The following is a 15439-nucleotide window of genomic DNA, read 5'->3' as shown; positions in this document are numbered from 1 at the left end:
AATGTGCAGCTGCTTACCAGCGACGGGCAGTTGTGTGCACAGGTCTGCTTCTCTCAGCTTGAGCTTCTTCACAGCTCGGATGCGCCTCTTTCTGTACGAGCTTCTTTGGGTGGTTTGCTGAGTTTGGCCAAACCTATCTTCATGAGGCAATCAATGTCCCTTTTCCTGTCCTGGTCTCCATTCTGCTAGCCTGTTCCTTTTCATTCCTTCTTTCTACTTCTTCATTGATGACATAACTTCATTATATCGTGTTGCCTTTTTCATCTTGAGGACAGGCTCCCTTCTTATACCCTTGCCCCACAGCAGTCCATTTCAAAAACAACTTTTAATTGGTCAAACAACTTTGTCTGGCAACCAACAAACACCCAGCAACTCCCATGTCTTAACGGCTGGAGAACAAGCAACCCCGGATGGCATGGTGTCTCCTGAATCACCCTTCTTTGTTCCCTCTAAACTCTTTACATTCCTGATGGTCTCATCATTACGAGTCTGATGTTATCATGGGGCTTGTCGACCTCCATAGCCACACTCCCACATCTGCCCCTTCTTTAGTAACATCAACCATCTTCTTGACATGAATTATTACTCCATATATCACACACTAATGTACATATCTATTTGTGCAGAAATATGCAAATATATTTTTAATATACTTACATATATGTAAAACTTCTCAGGAGGAACATCATTCCATCCATAGCTAAATTATTAAGAAAGAAGTAATTGTGGGACATGAGTAAACAGCATAAATATTTATCCAGTAATTACTATAGTCAAAGTGATACTACTCAAAGCACTGTCCCTTTGAAAGTAAGCTTTTATTGCTCTTCAAGTGAGCTCCCATACACTGGAATTAATTTGAAGCAATCACAAACTGTTTTAGACTATCACAGTGGAAGAGTAAGGTTGATTGACACATTGATCAAGAACCTACCTACAGCTCTGGTGCTATCGCTTAAATGTCATTGTGCAAATTAGCTGAGACTCGTTAACAAGCATGTTTTCCACCTATATGGAACAATTAAATATGATACTATTAACAGCATCAGTTAAGGTAGAGAAAGTAATAGTCTAATCGAATGCTTGAGGATGCTAATGGTTTTGCTTTCCCTTTATAATAGATTGCATTCTGTATTCATGTACTATAAAACCAGACATGGGATCAATATTTTCTTCTGCTTAGAAAGCCTTCTTGCCTGGAGCATAGCAGATATCTAATTTAACACTCAGTGCTCAGGCTTTCTTTTATTTTTGAAGGAATGATCATGGGGAGAAAAGAAAAAAAAAGGGTACTTTTTTTTTTTTTTTTTTTAAGAGGCATAATTTCCCATCATTGAATTTTAAGAAAGTTTTAAGTAACTTCCTCTGCATTTATTCCACATAAGTATATTTATCACATGTTCTCAGTAAGTTCTCAGTAAGTGAAGGAGAACCTCCTAATCAGCTCAGATACAGAAACGCATCCCATCTTTGGAGCCTTGTGCTCTCAGAAGGGCATTTTAGAGACCGCTGAATCACTAATATGGGAGTGCGGCCATGGGGGTCGACAAGCCCCATGGTTAGTGATAACATCAGACTCTTAACGATGAGGCCATCAGGAATGTAAAGAGTTTAGAGGGAACAAGGAAAGGTAATTCAGGAGACGCTGTGCCATCTCGGGTTGCTTGTTCTCCAGCCATTAAGACATGGAAGATGCTGGGCGCTTGCTCTTGCCGGGCAAAGTTGTTGACCAGTGAATAGTTGAAAAGGACTGCTGTGGGGCAAATGGAGTAAGAAGGGAGCCTGTCCTCAATATGGGGATGCAACGTGGATAATAAAGTTATGTCATCAATAAAGAAGCAGCAGTTACTGATCCTAAAAGAACCCTGGTGTCCGTGTGGTAATTACGCCACAACTAACAGTTTACATACTTTAACTTACAATACTTTACAATTAAATCAACAGTGAGAAAAAAAATACTCTGTATTGTCTCACTGTTTTTCTTGGTTCAAGTAAAGCTCACTGTGGTGGAAAAAGTAAGCTTTATTTTGTATTATCAGTTACTAGGATTGTGTTGCATATGGAAGATAGCATGTCATATCACAAAACCCAGGAAAATGTCAGGCATCTAGTCATTTCCTATAATCTTGGCAGGAACAACTTCATACATGTAGAACAAGAGAAGCATGTCCACAAATATTATCCAAGTCTTTCAGGATTTTTTTTTTTGAGGAATACTGAAGGAATACTCCAATTTCTTTGTCATTTAAGTCCCAATTAGTATGATACATGTGCTACTGATACTAAACAGCTGAAGTTAGGAGAATCTAATATATGACAAAAAAAACTCAGTATTTTCAAGTGTTTTTTCCAAACATCATAGAAATATTGACTTAACATCTCTAAGATTTTTTGAACATGAAAGTAATCAATCCCTATTTTTGATGCAGAAGTGCAGAACAAATAAATCCTCAAAAGCATTCAGAACCCTACTATGCAATTTTTAAACCCTAGTTCAAAATTAGATGTCTTCAATGCACTATCCAGCCACTTGGGCTGACTATGTATTATCAATGTCCTAACAATGCTTTTTCTATACCTGCCCAAATCTGCCATCAATATGGGTCTGGCTTAAGCTGGTAACATTTCACAGAGTTTGTTCAGAAGGTAGAGACTGGATGTAAGCCGTAGTCATAAGCAATCTCCACAGGAGATTGCTCCCAGTAGGTGGGAACTAGGGTTTCCTGGGGCACTCGGTACTGCTTTTTTTGAAACCAGGTTATCATACAGTAAGGAATGAAAGACCAGGGCTCAGAGAACAAGAGAGGAACAACAGATGTATCCTCATTTTCAAAGGAAGACATTTGGTATTTGTTTTTGTTCCAACTGGTCGTAATTTTAATTTAGCAATCATCTAATATAAATATGCATTGAGAGTGCTGGAAACATAACTAGTACCTTCCCTCCAGCTATGTGTATTCTTCTGCATTCTCCTTAGTATTTTTTTTTTTCTAACATTCTGCCTAATGGATCTTTTATTCTCCTGTGGCTTAAAGAACAGGAAAGAATAAATTAAAACATCCACTACTTAGCTTTCTGGTTGTAGTTTTTTGTTGTTGTTGTTGTTGTTTTGTTGTTTTTTTTTTTGTTTGTTTTTGTTTTTTTTTAAGAAATACTGCATGGAATATTGTACCCCCTTAAAGTGCAGACATGTGGAGAACTCATTTGTAGGCACCTTATTTTTCACAGGCAGTGAAGAAAACTACTTTAGATGTCTAAAAAAAAAAATGAGGTTTCCATATCACTTCAATTTATCACCTTTGCTCAACTGTTTTGAAGTGATGTGTTCACTGCTGTGTAGGAAGCATACACTTAATTAGAACAGAACTCCCACTTCTAAGGTAATGCCTCTAAATCTTTCCCTTTTCAAATCAGAAAGGATAGTGCTTATTCTAGGCCACCAGACAGTCCTTTTAAAAATATACCTTGCACTTGATTGGCAGACATTATATTGTTAGCAATGTTTGTGGTTCCTTTTTCTGCTAAAAAGGAGACTTGCAATCAAGACCAAGACAACTGAAGTAGAGTAAGACTATGAACCTCTACTGGGAAAGAGATACATCCATATTTTGAATTTATAGCGATATTAATTTTGTATATTACTGTTGTGCCAGGGGTGTTTTAGGTTGGATATTAGGAAGAACTTCTTTACTGAGAAGGCTGTGAGGCATTGGAATGGGCTGCCCAGGATAGTGGTGGAGTCACCATCCCTGGAGGTCTTTAAGACATTTAGATGTTGAACATAGATAGCCATATAGTTTAGTGGAGGACTTGTTAGTGTTAGGTCAGAGGTTGGACTCAATGATCTTGAGGTCTCTTCCAACCTAGACAATTCTGTGATTCTGTGTTAATTACCCTGTTAATAAATGTTATATAGCCAAGTGCTCTGAGACATAGGATAATATGAAAGCCTAGGAAATACCTATATTAAGTTGTGTTCCCCCCGCCCCCTTTGTCCCTTCTGTTTTTTTGTTTGTTTGTTTTAAATCTTGCCCATTAAGTTAGTCTTTTATCCTAGCCCCAGGGTCCTACTAGTTTCAATAAGAGTTTTTCCTTCATAACAAAACATGGATAGGATACAATGAAATCTGAAATGCTTGCACTTCTCTACTTCCACCTAGAAGCCATCTGGCATGCAAGACTGAACAGCTTACTGAAAACAAGTGTATGCAGGCTTGCGCTGATACATCATTGACCAAAAGCTGAAAGAAATATGAAGTTACTGCTCAAGATATGCAACGGTAAATTATTTTCATTCATTGCTTACATCACCAAATGACTTCTCAGCAGCTAACAGCTGAGATACATGCTGCAATACATGAAGCTCAGCTGAGTTTCTCATTGCATATACACTGGTTTTGATAACGTCTGTCCATCAGTCTGAAACATCAATGTGAAAACCAATGTTACACTATTAAGTCTTTGTAAGACACCTCTCCTACAACAGTGCAGATATGTCTTACAGTACTCAGTGTTCTTACTTTCTTGAACTACAGATTCTATTAAATGTTACTGTAAACCACTTTATTCTTTCAGCTGTTTATTTCTTAATATTTCAAAATACACCAACACTGTCATTTTGTTGAATGTAGCTAGAAAAATATGTATTGAGCCTATTTTTTATATGAACCAAGTCCATATTTGACACTTAAACATTCTCACTTCAACATGTTCACTATCTTAGAGCATTCTAGACTAAATTCAGATCAAATTCAGATCAATGTTTTGATACACTAAATTTGTACCACTTTACTTCCTACTCCCTGTTACCTGATTTTCACCTTGCCCAAGGTGTACGTACAGCTTTAGCATAGGTACTCCTCCTCTTCCCCTCAGCTGAAGGTGCTACGCATATCACATTCAAAAATTCTACATCTCATGTGCTAGTTACATCTCCCATTTAATGCATTTGTTTTCCATTGTTTAAAAAGGTGCACTGCAAATTACACATTACTCCAAAAAAATGTGTTTTCAGTCTTTTTTCTTTTCATCTTTAAACAATGAAAGAAATCTTTCTCCAATTGAAACTTGGGGGGGGGGGGGGGGGGAAGAGGGGAGTTTTAAAAAGGTTCATATCTTTGGAATCAACTATTTCTTGACACAATTGGGATAACTTCAGTGTCTCCCTTTACCTCCTCATGTAAACATATTTCTGCTCTGATTGATATAAGCTATAAGAAAATAGATTCCCTAGAGATCTGTATTACCCAGAGTTAAAAACATAAATGGCTATATAGCAAGCACTGAGTGGAAGAGAAAGCCTGGAAGCTTCAGTAAGGCTAGAAATGTGGAAGATGGAGGCTCTCCTTTAGCCCATCATTCCTGTTAGGCATCTCATCCCAGAGACTGATATATCACCAAGCTTCCTCTGTACGGTGCTACTACTTTGTAGCTCCTCCAAAATTAACTAGCAGTAGTTTTAAATACTATCCCCCAATAAATCTTTTCCCCTACGTCCAACCAGAGATCAAAGAGCATGCACAGTGGACACAGAGAGAAGTCTTGTTATGTTGCCCAGTGCCCAACAGGGAGCTTTTTCCTTATGAAAATGTGCAAGAAGTAATCTGGCCTCACTGCACAACCCAACAGAGATCAGTTGTTTTTACCATTCACGTTAAGACTGCATACACACCAAGTTACTCAATTTTAATAGAATTGAAAACTGATAAATCCTACAAGTGACCTAAAAATAGCGCATCTGAATACATGAAAGATACTTAAAAAATCAGAATACACACACACACAAAAAAAAAAAAAAAAAAAAAAAAAGTGGCTGTGCAGGAAGAGAACCTATAAGAAGAATAAAACAGTGTGAGGAATGGGTATCTTTGAATAAGGACTAAATCAGGTCTGGGATCAGAATTTAAACAAGCCTCAGACAATGATTACAAGAAGATCTGAAGTTCACTACTGACAAGACAGCGGAATGCACCCAGCCCAGAACAAAGCTTAAGGGGCATGGCTGAGAATTCAAAACATGCAGACAGGGTGCTAGCTTTAGAGGTCAACAACGAATGAAATAATAACAGAATTCATCTCTAGGTGAACCAAGACAACTGACAGAAGCCAAGACAAGGCTAGCATAAGGACAGAAGACAGGGAAAAAGTGCTGTAGATTATATCACTTTGCCAGTTATCTCAGGCATCACAATGAACATCTCTGGACAAAAAAGTGCTTCATCTCAAACAGAGTCCTAATCAAAGTAATGGGCATTACAGCCACAAGAGAAAAATGGATTCCATGCTAAGCTTATCCGCTAGAGAAATGTCCAGAGCTTAGAAATAGTATATAATTTTATTATTTTTAAATATACTGACTTATATCAGACAAAAGAATTTCAGAGGATTGTATTAAACAAAAGGTAGCTAGAATAACATTTCCAACCCTTAAATCAATGCAAAGGGGAGCTCTCAAACCCAAAAAGTACGCACCAGGATACTGAATGTATCACAGAAAAACGTAACTGCTTCAGTGTCAAGTAGAAGTCACATTTTAGAAAGGGACAATAGATACTTCCTACTGATTACTGAAAAACAAATTATCAAGAAAGAATCCACATCTATAAAGGAAAACCTAAGGTATGGTAGGAGTTGAACTTAGTTTTGAAAAATTGAGTCAAAAAGAAAAGAATACTGGTCTCAGACAGCTATGTTTAACAGAAAGGATACCAGGATTAGCAACAGAAGTAGCTAAAAAAAAAAAAAAAAAAAAAAAAGCAAATAATAGAAAAAAATGATTTATATTTAGCACTGAAATTAGAGTAGCACTAATGAAGAAGAGCTTTACAAAAACTGCTTATTCTGCATTTCACAGAGAAATCAGAGCATGCATGCTTGCAATAGTCTAAAGTGATGCTTAAAGTATGAAATTTGTTCCAAATGAGACAATCGCTGAAGACAAATACAACTTGCTTTAGCATACTGCTTGTTCCTCCGGGTGACAGCATTGTGGGTATCAGTAACATGAGTTTATTGCAAACATCTGCAGTACCCAGAAGGGACCGTTCATACTCCAATGAGGTATAAGCATATGGAGGAGCAGAAAACAGCTTCGTTAGCTTCCAGGTATGAAGCTTGAAGGCATGCTAAGGAGGGCCCTCATACAAGCCTTGTACACTTACAGCTGGATCAAAACAGATGAGTCCCACAGCATGTATCTCAGATCTGGGAGGGATGTGGTGCCTCCCAGCAATGCACTGATAACGCGGGGCAGTCTGAGCTGTTTCGGAGTCTGAAAGTTGTCAGCAAGCCCAGGTAGTGGTTGTAAATATTCTAAAATGTGTTATACAATGCCACTGTTATGTTAAAAGTTTGACTAGAAAACTGTTCATTTGAGACTACCATTACACAATTCAGAGACTTTTAGAGAAAACACTGAACAAAGCAGATCTCTCAAGTACATAGTACCAGCATGATGCCTAAAGACTCTTCAGCCATACATCTTTTCCAGATATGCAATGCAATACACACTTGAAACGTATATTGGTAAAGCATCCCCTTCAAACGTCTCCCATTCTTACTCTCAGATGAGAGGACCCTGCACTTCTGCATCACAGGATTTCTCCTGAGGAACTCCCAGACTTCCCGCTGCAGAGAAGCACACCCTGTCCACCAGACTGAAAAGTCTCCACCTCATTGTTATGTTAAACCAAGAGGTTTAACAAGTGACTTATCAGCAATGCAAATATCTTCTCTCACAGTAAGACATGAATCAAGAAACTTAACTGTGAAGATATTTCCATGCATAGAAATTCCACAGGTATTACGTGACCCAGAGATTCTATTTCTGTGGTGAAGAATGGCTAACAAAGTATTTAAGTTTCTCACTCTAGAGCAGGTTGGCAATACCTTTTCAAATATAAATGTCTATTTATTCACATTTCTATTACAAACATACAGTAATCACAGGAAAATGCATACTGCTTCTACTGTTGCTTTTTTAGTACATAAATACATATTACTTACTAGGATTGACTTGCTACTCTCTCCAGTCAGTAACAAAATATAAATTGTAATACTACATCAGGAAGTGTCCTGGCTCATTGCTGAATGCTCATTACATTTGTTTCCCTCTCTCCAGAGAATTATTTTTTTAGTTCTAATTAATCAAAGCAAACCTTTAGAGCTTCCCTCACTACAAATATATGCAGAGATTTGGAGCTCCTCTGAGATCTGGACTCCCTAAGCTCTGTACAGTCTTTAGACAGGTGCATTACTTATGGAAGATCCAAGAACTGTTTAAAAGTGACTGACTCTCCTACACTAGAAAACAAGGTGCCTGTTACTTCTGTAGAAAGCACAGGCATTCATGCACAAGGAAAAACATCAGAGGAAAAGCCTGGCCCTGTGAGCTCAGTTATCACATTTCTATTTTGCATATTCTCGGAATGGATACAACACTACATACAAATTTAAAGAACATGTTTCTGTGTCAGTGCAGTGAACTCTCCAGTATTCTAATGAGACAAGAGGTACAAGCAGAGCTGTTTTACTGCCATCTAGGTCTTACCATAGATGCCCATGTTCAGACCTTAGACCTTCAAAGCCAGTGTCTGCCCAGCTACTTTCTGAAGTTCTGCAACATGTAAGGTATTTTCCAATAGGTTCCCATGGCCTACCAGTTTCTGTAGCCTCTAAACTCAGGATTATCTTCCTTCCAGGGTTTGTATTCTCTGCCTTACCTGCAGATTAAACATCGGTCTTGGTCTCCAGACATGTGCCATATTAAGTCACTAAGAACAAAGGAGATTTTTTTTTTTTTTTTTGCCTCTTGCCTACAGCCTTCATTCTTTGCCCCCAGTACAACCATATCCACATCACTGAAATGTCCATTTGTATTTTCTGCTAAGGAAACCTCAGTTCACCTCTCATTCCGCAGACACAAGGTGAAAGGAAAGTTCGGCCTGTTTTTCTGCTGACACTGCCTGTGTAGCTGGAAACAATCTGACATTGACAACCATGCTAAGAAGCTAGGATGTTTGGTTGGGATATGGAAGAGGACATTTCCTATCCCTGAAATGCCAGAGTGAAGCATTTGACCACAAAACTCCAGGACAACCATGGGCTGAGGTTCTCCCCTTCAGTGCTTGTTTGGCTAAATGTTGATGATATAAAATTGCCTAACTCTAGAAGGGTTCTCAGTGTTACGAAGCCTGACAAGTGCTCAAACTCAAGACGTTTCAGAAGTTTGCTCAATATTTTCTATAGAGTGCTTCCTTCTCTGTGTAGAAGTCTTTATGGTTGGTAGGGAGCTAGTAGAAACAGGTTTAGCTAACAGCAAGTGAACTGGAAAAGAATGTAGGTAAGTCTGCACACACACAAAAAAGATGGCAACCACAATATAAAACAAACAGTTTCCACATTATATACCATAATAATTGCATCCTAGAGCTTCCTATTTTAGGTCTCATGCAAGAGAAAAAAATAAAAATTAGAAGTAGAATCTTGAAAACCCTTTTCAAACACTGATAACCTCCAAAGAGTATCTACTTCAAACTTATGTTGAGGCCTTTGGAAATAATTTTGAGCACCTCCGAAGATAGGAACTAGCACATCAGACTGCTACTAAGGTCAGTTGTATGACAGCATATAACTAAATGCTCACTTTGATCACTCATCTCTTGCTCAGCAATAGCCAGTGAACTAATATTAGCAAACCCGCTACATTAAGGTTATATTTTCTAAATATGAACACATCAGATATTTCAAGGTAGAAGAATAACCCAAATGAAGACTATTCTGCTTCTCTGGATATCCTACACCAGCATTATGCTGATGTACACTTGTCACTGTTTGATAAATCAAACAGAACGCAAACAGAGGCAGTGTCCAACACAAGCTGTTCCTAGTGCACCATCACCTGTGTGGAATATGCAGCAGAATACTGTTTCTCCTAACACTGACATCATAATTCTTAAGAAGCCAAAAATGTGAACAAGCTACATTCAAAATAAACTCAACTATGAAAATATTTTGAAATAATTCTGGCGCTTTCCTTCTTTCTAAAGAGAGGATCACTTAAGTATTTGCAGCTGTTTTCAGATTTGCAAAAAAAAAAAAAAAAAAAAAAAAACAACAACAACTTTCCCTCAGAGCAATTAAACACTTAAATTACTTGCATCAAAGTTTATTCTTAGAAGCCCTCTAATACTCAATTAGCATTAAGAACACTTACTTGAGAAAGCTGTAGGTTAATCAGGTGTAACAATGAAACAGCCACTGGCAACACGGATGTCATTCCCATTTCAGAAATCACTTTGTTTTTTTTTGTTTTAAAACCTAAAAGCATTACTAGTACAGAACTTGCCACAAAAGAAGTGGACATGAAAATAGAATACCTCTTAGTTACAGAAGTAGATGTATATAAGGATATAAATAAATGCTGATTCTACAATACATCACGCTGTATTACTATTTTTGATAAAATCTTTGGGCATAAGAGCACATCACCTTTTGAGACAGAGCAGTGTTCTGTAACCATCTTCCTCACTGTATCCTAGCATCATATAAATATATCAAAGTTTTATATTAAAAGAAATGAGCAAAAGATACATCTGTATCCAACACAATGCATTCGAGAATGTTATGCATTTTCAGGGAACAGCCAAAGCTACTTCAAATACTTCCTTCTGACTTGCTGACAAGGATAAGCACAAAGCATTTCCAGCTAAGGTCACACTAAGCTTCTCTCAGCAGACATCCTTGAGGGAGTATCGAAGCTACTGTCATTCCACAGGACTGTGTAGATAACAAGATAGCCTACTTAAACTTAAAAAATCAAGTCACTACACTAGCAGAGACAGTAACACTAAGTGAGGACAAAGTAAACTGGAGGGAAAGCCAGGGAAATTCAAACATGAAAAGGGGAATTAAACTGAGAAATTATTGCACAAGATCTTAAAATCAGAAGACAGTGAAATTCAGAAAAACATCTATAGAAGATTATAGCTATTCATTTAAATTTACTTGCTGTAACAGAAGTCATAGCCAAGAGATTGTTCAAAAGGAGGAAAAACAAACAAACAAACAAAAAAACACAACAAAAACAACAAAAACAACAACATATGAAGTTGCTCACAGGTAAGTTAAGAGAAAAGAGCAACTTTATACAAGTGGTTCTTGGGTAACACTATGGATGCAATTCAAGCAACATAGGGTTGCCAGGAGGTTATATAAAGAACATAATTTATAAATTGTCACAGAAGGCACATTTAAGTGCAGACTACGTGAAAGAGGAAAGTTTAGAAGGAAAAGAACCCAGCTGGTGTTTGGGAGCCCAAACAGCATTTCCAGAGCAAGCATGAGAAACAAACATCCGTATTTAACATTTGAGGTTTTTCCATACAGAATTCATTGAAGTATAACAGAAACAGAATAGAACAGAGATTACAAATACATTTTTGCTTAAAATATAAATTGCTTAAAAATATAAATAACCATGCAAGACCCCTTCCCCTCAAAGCCATTTTTTCCAAATGAAGGAAAAGTTTCTTGGGTTAGCGTTCACTGTATCAAGACAATCCCCAGATTGGGTGTTCATGACATACTAAGTCTATGCTGCAGGTGATGTGGTGTAAATGCCTGAAGTAACTAGGAAAATAAAACTAACATTCACATTTTTAAGGAAAAGGTACAGCATTGAAGAGGCTTTCAGGGTAGGGCATAACTGCATTATCTGAGCGTTCCCTAGGCTCCCAACCTTTGATGCTATCGCGCTGGGGAAACTTGGTGTGCTAGCTCTAAGGAACAGCACGGAGCGTAGAGTGGAGTGGAGACACCACGGCTAGGCTCTGTAATCAGGTGGGGCCTCGATTGTTCTTGTGCACAAAGCTGCACTTTTTGCCACCCTAAGCCAAAGACCTGTCATGTTTTGACAAATGCTGTACCCTAGTGTACTTTTTGCTCATTATAATATCATTATAATACCAAAACACACCTCCATCCCAAAAGCTACCCGCCTCCAAGGTGCGACCACCCTTCACTGAGCATGCGCTCTGAATTTCTCGGAGCCTATTACTTTAAACGGAGACGGGAGAACTTTACACCAATCATAACTAAGATATGCTTGACTAGAGCCACTCAAGCTCCACCTAAAAGATAGAAAATAATATAAATTGGCCCAAGAGAAAGGGGATGTTAGGGAAGATACCACCGTCAGGGGAGATACCATCCCGAGGACAACATCCTTAGGACCTCCTGACTCCTGGGATCAGTCGACGGGCTGAGCCTCTCTTCCCCCCCCATTGGGACGCCTTTGGGTGAGATCTGAATACTTGCTTATAAACCTCTATAGAGTCTTGATCCTTTTAACGCGTTTATTTCTAGGCTGCGCACCTGTAACATCTGTAACACCTGCAACATCTATAACATCTGTAACATCTGTAACACCTACGACACCTATAACATCTATAACATCTGTAACACCTATAACACCTATAACACCTGTGTATTTTATGCATACTAGCTTGCTTTTGCAGACAGTCACTATCGCCGGCAATCCAAAAGAACCTGATTATCTGTTGCTGTAATAAACCATACTTGATTGCATTGTGATAACTCTCATTGAGTGCAACAAGGGTGAGGGTGGTTATCCGTGATAGTTCAGTGTTCTGAATCTAACCAGACCCCCAGGCGGTTAATGCATTTTTGGTGAATGTCTGAACGGACCCCCAGGCCATTAATGCATTGATGGTGAATGTCTGACTGGACCCCCAGACGGTTAGTGTGTTTTTGGTGAATGTCCGACTGGTTCAGTACCCTGAATCTGACCAGGCCCGTAACGGTTAATCAGCTACACCCCTTAACGCGACAGGTGAATACTGTTAAGGACCATTTAATTTTCAGCTTTCTTAAGTATATGGTAGCTAATTCTAAGCAGAATAGTCTAGTTTAAGAAGTCCTGAAAAAATAAATTCTATATTCTAATGGATTTTTTATTGTATCAGAGAATCAAGTCTACAGGTCAATGTCAGTAAAACTTTAGAAGTACTAGCAAACAGTTGTTAAGATCTGATCACGTGTGTACACCCATACAAAATTTTTATTTCTCTTCCCCCTAAATGTTTTCAAAAATATTACTTTATGAAGAGGTCACAGTAATCACAAGTACTGCTACAGCCAGCTTTTGCTGCATAGTACTGACATTGTGCCATTTGTAAAGAATTACATAAAGCAGTCTGCTGGTCTAAGCTTACCTATTTCTACCTACAACCAAAGATGGTAAAATGCATGGCATGCTTTGCTACATAAAACTTGTTCACTAGTTTAAAAAGTCTTCAGAAGCTATAGAGAAATACAGATGGAATTGCTATATGACTCAGAGAAACCTGTAGCAGGCTGCCACACAAGCATAGTGTGCAATTTAAACTAGAAACAAGCCAAGGGGGGAGGAAAGAAGTAGAACTGCAGGCTGTACCTCCTCCTAAACCATATTTTCTAGCAACCAGTATAATCCCATCCAACCAGTGAGCTACTGCAGCAGGGCACACTTCTTCAAGGCACACACGCAGCTAACAGAGCACTGAAACAGCCAAATGTTAAGATAGTCTCATGACACAGAAATATTTGCTCCTTAACTCAAACAATATCTGCAAACATTTCATAATGAAAGCGATTGTTTCATTTTTCCATTCTCTTAAGGCTCCTACTCTTTAGAACCAAATATTTTATGTCTCCTGAAGCTTATTCACCCTTCATCTGTTGTACTGGACAGAACCAACCAGGATTTTTAGTCATTCAGAGAAAAGAAAACCGAGAAATGGGCATAAAACCAAAGTAACCCTTACTTAGGTTTCCCAGCTTTTCCTCATCTTTAGAAACACACTGAACATTCAAGCAGTAAGTTATACAACCTAATACCTAAAAAAAAAAACTCGCCCAGCAACACAAAGTTATCTTCTACCTATTACCCACCCTGGGAGTCCCTCTACACACTGCTGTCTTTTTCTTTTAGCTAGATAAAGATCAAAAAGTAGAAAACAGATGAGAACTGTTATCTGTCTCTATTTAGGACCCTTTAAGACAGGAAAGCAGAGATATTTCAATAAACCTTTTAAAGAGAGCTAGTGAATTAAAAAAAAAAAAAAAAAAAAGCTACCAATAGGATAAAAATGAGTGTTAATGACAGAGCAGTAATGGTTTTTCTTCCTTCAGAATAACACAAGATCATTTATTCTCAAAATTCACATTCATTAAATACACGTTCTTAGGCACACCTATAGAATTTATCCTAGCTTTCTGATGATTTTGCTGAAAAACATTGGCCTCTCATGGTGAATGCAATCATAGTGCTGAGTCTTCCCCAGTCCTCCACCCTGTTTATTTTGGGTGAAGAACTGTTACTGACCTTGGAGAGCTGGTGAATCAGGGGCCATGTAGTGACAGCTGCCCTGATAATAGGGGTCCTGCAGCAAAGCCCTACCAGTGAGGACACAATAATCAACACATTGATTCTTAATGGCAGGTCTTACTGCAAAGTACAGCTAAGTAATAATTATCAACAGGCATTAACTCTTTTCAAGTGTCCTCTTGGCATCCACTTCACTGCCTCTAGGGTTTTCTTTATAATAGAGGATTCGGGGTGTTTTAAGTGTTAGGTTTAAATCTACCCTTAAACGCAAACAGAAACATACGGTCTAAAATTAAACAGGAAATCCCCTTTTTCCTATTCCTACTAGCCTTTTGTCCCCTTGTTCTCTCTCCTTTATCCCCTGCTTCTGAAAATTAAGGACATTATGGCATTCCCAATCAGTACAGCAATGTGACAGACACATCACAAAGAGGATTTTGTAGTGAAATAGTTCTTGACTGTTTTTACGTCCACAGAGGCAGTTAGAATCTCTGGAAAACATGAAAATGTTTTTTAGACCATAGCACTAGAAAATCCTCCTTCTATCCCATTCAGGGCATTTAGCGGACATAGATGTTTGTTCTTCTGCTGCCATTATGTTACCATGAGCACGTTAGCTATCTTTTATGCTTTAATTGTATGTTAGCTTGTTGTCCACAAATGCTGCCATCATTACTGAAAAATGAGAAACAGCCACACTAGTATTTTGCACTTCATTCTCAAAGGACAAATAAACACAAATTAAAAACAAAGCATTCCAAGACAGTTCACATTAATTATGAGATGTGTTGGAATTATTGTGAAGATATGTTATTTAAATACATATATATTGATGGTGCTTATGTTTATTCATTAGAGCACTGTTACCAAAACAAGCCATCACTATTTACTAAGGCTTCCAGTAAAGGATCAGCAAAAATGAGAAATTTGTCCCCTGATTAAGTATTCCATGAGTGAAAGTTTCGTATCCCCTTGGCTTTACCATCCTTCCCCTCAAAGTCACTCAGACTCCTTTTTAAACATCAGTTGCCTCCAGATAGAGGAGCATCAGAT

The sequence above is a fragment of the Aythya ferina genome (assembly GCF_964211825.1).
Source record: "Aythya ferina genome assembly, chromosome: 4".
Classification (NCBI taxonomy): Eukaryota; Metazoa; Chordata; class Aves; order Anseriformes; family Anatidae; genus Aythya; species Aythya ferina.
This window is presented reverse-complemented; position numbering follows the sequence as displayed.